We start from the raw sequence: 5,118 nt of genomic DNA, 5'->3' as shown, positions 1-5,118 counted from the left end.
AACACAGCCGGCCCTAATTTGATTTCCCATTTTCCCTTCCCAGCTTCCCTGACCCTGACTCCTTGAGAGAATGAGAGTTGAGAGTGAGACCCTGACCCTGAGTCGGTGACTTCCTTCAGCAGCTCATTGTCGTCGCCCGTCCCCCGTCGGTCTCCCAGTCGCTGGTTGCTGCCTCACCGAATCGCACTTCCGGCGGCGCTGTTTGGTCTTGCCTCTACTCATCTCTCCTCCTTTGCAGCTCATCGCCGTCGGTCTCCCAGTCGCTGCTCGCCGGTCCCTGTCTCATACGATTCTGGCCAGTCCTCACCGAATCGCACTCCCGGCGGCGCTGTTTGGTCTCGCCAGTCCTCTGCTCATCTCTCTTCTCTCCTCCTTTGCCTCTCGGGTCTCGACGGTTCTGTGTCCGACCTCCGGCGGATTCCCTGCGCGCTCCTCTCTCCTCCTCTGCTTCTTGGCGGCTGTGTTTCAGACTCAGTAAGTGAAGTTATTCATTTTCTTTTTTTTTAAATAAAGAACTGTGATTACAGTTTAGTGAGTTTACCTATTTATTGTTTTTGTTATGGCTATATCGTATAATCATATATTCATGTGTTTGTGGTTGACTGGTTCTGGACATATTGTTTCATGCTTATCAAATTTTTTGTGAATTTGTTTAGGAAACTTGTTTTACTGGACACTGGACAGATTCTTTCATGCTTTTGTGGACAGCTTCTTTTTCCTATTTTTAAAATGCTAACTAACTTCTAATTTATGAATGAATTCAAACATCGAAACTAGTTTGGTGGCTTGGTAGCTTGATTGAATATGCTATTGACTGTTTATTCTTAATTTCTTATTTATGTTGATATGCATTCTGTATTTCTGTTTTAATTCGTTGCTTTAATGATTTTTGCCTTTTTGGGATGCTTGGTGTATTTGTTTTGAATTTTTGATGCAACATTATTGAAAATTATTGATGGTTCAGTTCCTCTGCTTAGCTTCTTTCATACTTGTTCTGATGTATTTGTGTTATTTAGGTTGAGTTGTTGATTTTGCTATGGATAACCCTTTCTCTATGGAAGTTGATAGTGGGAATGTAACACAAAATCCTGAAAATATGGAAACATCTGAAACGACAGAAGATATTAAAAAGAAAAAGACGAAGGCAACAACATCTGATGTGTGGAGATATTTCACAAAGCTTGGACCTGGTGATGATGGTATAGCTCGTGCTCAATGTGATGGATGCAAACAGAAGTTCAAGGCTGGTGGTAAACAATATGGGACATCGTCACTTAAGCGTCATTTAGACAGGTGCATGAAAATAGACTTTGAGGATATTGGTCAAACTTTGATAGAAATGCAAAATAAAATGGGGGCTCTCAAGATAGATAATCATGTATCGCGTGAGATGTTTGCGGCCTTTGTGATTGATTGTGATGTTTCCTTCTCTATTGTTGATAATAAAAAATTTAGGAATTGGATAAAATACATCAGTCCAACTCTAGGCCTGATTACTAGAAATACTCTTAAGGAGGATGTGCTGAAAATTTACACAAGGAAAAAAGAAAAGCTTAAAAGTACTTTAGTAGCCATTCCCAATAGAATTTGTTTGACTTTTGATTTGTGGACATCCATCACTACAGAGGGTTATTTATGCTTAACTGCTCACTTTGTTGATTTAAATTGGAAATTGCAAAGTAAAATATTGAGTTTTTGTCATATGCCTCCTCCTCACATGGGATTTGAATTGTCTTCCAAGATTTTTGAGCTTTTAAATGAGTGGGAAATTGAAAAGAAGATTATGACTCTTACACTAGATAATGCATCTGCTAATGATACATGCCAAGATCATTTGAAAAGTACATTAAATATGCATGATTGGTTGTTGTGTGACGGGGAGTTCTTTCATATTCGTTGTTCTGCTCATATCTTGAATCTTATTGTACAAGATGGATTAAAAATTGCTCATGATGCATTGGATAAGATTAGGGAAAGTGTGAAATATGTAAGGGGATCGGAAAGTAGAATGATAAGGTTTAAAGAATGTGTTTCTGCGATTCCTGGTTTGAATTTTACAAGTGGGTTGCATTTAGATGTTACTACTCGATGGAATTCTACGTACATTATGCTCGAAAGTGCTATCAAGTATCGGAAGGCCTTTGAGTATTTAAAGGCAACTGATCATGCTTATAAGTATTTATATTTTGTTCTAAATTTGGGTATTCTTCTAATTGTAGGTGAAGGTGAAGATGTGAATCCTCAAGATGCTAGGCGAGGCGGTGTTTCAACTTCCAGATCAGATTCAAATTTTATTGATTTGGAAGTTGATAATTGATTTATGTGGATTGATTTAAGGATTTTTTTTGGGTGTCTTGTTAATTTATGAATTATGTTGTGTGTTTTGTTTTAATTATAGTAGGATTTATGTGTGGATTATGTGTTTGTTTTATTATTGTTATGCACTTAGCCACTTATGTTTGAGACTTTGATACTTATTATTTGTTATGTTATTTTCAATCAACATTAGGGGGAGAGAATAAGCTTCCTAAAAAGGAACTTAATTGGAATGCATCATCGTTGATGCATTTAGATCCTCGATCAGGGCAATGTGAACTAGAAGTTCAAAAGATTATACATTTGCAAAGAATAGCAAATGAATTGCCTGATGCATTTTCTGATACAAAGAGGATAACCAAATCTTATATACCAATGGAAAATGCTCCAATTCAAATTGATGTCCCAGTAGGACAAGTAGTCACTGAAGCAAATTTACGCCAGAAGCGTGGCAGGCCTGTCGGTTCCAAAGACAAAAATCCTCGAAAGCGAAAAGAGGTGAATACTATTCCTGTTGAAAAAGACATAGTAAAGACACCTGAAGTTGTCCAAAATTCTGATATAGTTTTAACGCAAGAAGACGTTCAGGTACCTGAAAATTGTGAAAATGACGGCATCTCGATAAATTATGTCTTTACATGAGAGAAATGGGACCGAATAGACAATTGTCAATGAAATATTTGCATATAATGTGGCATTAAATATCATGCATGAAAGTAAGGATCTTGAGCCAAGATCAGTCGAAGAATGTCGACAAATGAATGATTGGCCAAAATGGAAAGAAGCCATGAAGGCTGAGTTAGACTCACTTGCAAAACGTGAAGTCTTTGGACCTGTAGTCCGTACACCTGAAGATGTAAAACCTGTTGGATACCGATGGGTATTTGTGAGAAAATAAAATGAGAAAAATGAAGTTGTGCGCTATAAAGCCCGACTTGTGGCACAAAGTTTTTCACAAAGGCCCGGTATAGATTATGAAGAAACGTATTCCCCTGTAGTGGATACAATAACATTGCGTTATTTGGTTAGTTTATCTGCATATTATAAACTGCATATGCATTTAATGGATGTAGTAACAGCCTATTTGTATGACTCATTAGATGGTGATATCTATATGAAAGTCCCTGAAGGATTAAAGATATCTAAACCATCCAATGAATATTCGCAAGGGTTATACTCAGTCAAATTGCAAAGATCTTTATATGGTCTGAAGCAATCTGGACGAATGTGGTATAATCGTCTTACTAAGTATCTGGCCAAAAATGGATTCAAGAATGATGATATCTGTCCATGCGTTTTCATAAAGAAATCTGCATCTGGATTCATTATAATTGCTGTGTACATTGATGCTTTAAATATCATTGGAACTTCTGAAGATATTCCAACAATTATAAAAACTCTAAAAGAAGAGTTTGAGATGAAAGATCTCGGAAGAACTAAATTTTGTCTCGGCCTGCAGATCGAGCATATAAAAACTGGGATCTTTATTCATCAAACAACATACACAAATAAGATCTTGAAAAGATTTTATATGGATAAGTCACATCCTTTGAGTACCCCAATGATCGTAAGATCTTTGGATGTGAAAAAGGATCAATTCCATCCTAAGGAAGAGAATGAAGATATCCTTGGTCTTGAAGTACCATATCTTAATGCTATTGGCGCACTAATGTATCTTGCTAACAATACACGACCTGATATATCATTTGCTGTGAATTTACTAGCAAGATATAGTTCCTCTCCAACCAGAAGACATTGGAGTGGAATCAAACAGATCTTTCGATATCTTCATGGAACGGTTGACATGTGATTGTTTTATCCCTATGGATCCAAGTCACAATTAGTTGGCTATGCAGATGCTGGATATCTGTCTGATCCACACAAAGGGAGATCTCAAACAAGATACCTGTTCACGTATGGTAGTACACCTATATCATGGAGGTCCACGAAACATAGGATTGCTGCAACATCCTCTAATCATGCCGAAATACTAGTGATACATGAAGCTAGTCGCGAGTGATTTTTGGCTGAGGAGTTTAATCCAATATATTCTGTCATCATGTGGACTGATTGATCAGAAGATAGCTCCAACTGTCCTGTTTGAAGATAATACAGCATGTATTGCTCAACTTAAAGGCGGATATATCAAAGGTGATAGAACAAAGCATATTTCTCCCAAATTCTTCTTCACTCATGATCTTTAAAATCAAGGGACAATTGATGTCCAACAGATCTGCTCAAGTGACAATCTGTCAGATTTATTTACAAAGTCACTCCCAAAATCCTCCTTTGAAAGATTGGTACACGAGATTGGAATGCGCCGATTTCGAGACATTAAATGATGTCGACAAGAGGGGGGGACTGTACTCTTTTTTTCTTGGTCAGATTTTTTTCTCATTGGATTTTTCTTGACAATGTTTTTAATGAGGCAGTCCCCATCACAATGGATTTGTACTCTTTTTCCTTCACTAAGTTTTTTTCCCACTGGGTTTTTCTTTAGTAAGGTTTTAACGAGGCATAATCCTAAATGGACATCCAAGGGGGAGTGTTGTGACGAGGATGCTATGGATAAGAATGGATGTCCATTAATGAGCAATTCAATTTCCTATGTTGAGAAGAGCAAGTTTTTATGTTGAAGGAAATTAATGAGGTTTGAAAAAGTAAATTTTATTTGCCTATAAAAACATATACGGGACAAATGAAATATACACAAGTAAGCAATAAAACAATATTATTTCTCTACTCTTCTCTCTCTCATACTATTCTCTCTCTTATATATTTTATTATAATAGTTAATTATAT

The sequence above is a fragment of the Arachis ipaensis genome, chromosome B02, assembly GCF_000816755.2.
Source record: "Arachis ipaensis cultivar K30076 chromosome B02, Araip1.1, whole genome shotgun sequence".
In the NCBI taxonomy this organism is placed as follows: Eukaryota; Viridiplantae; Streptophyta; class Magnoliopsida; order Fabales; family Fabaceae; genus Arachis; species Arachis ipaensis.
This window is presented reverse-complemented; position numbering follows the sequence as displayed.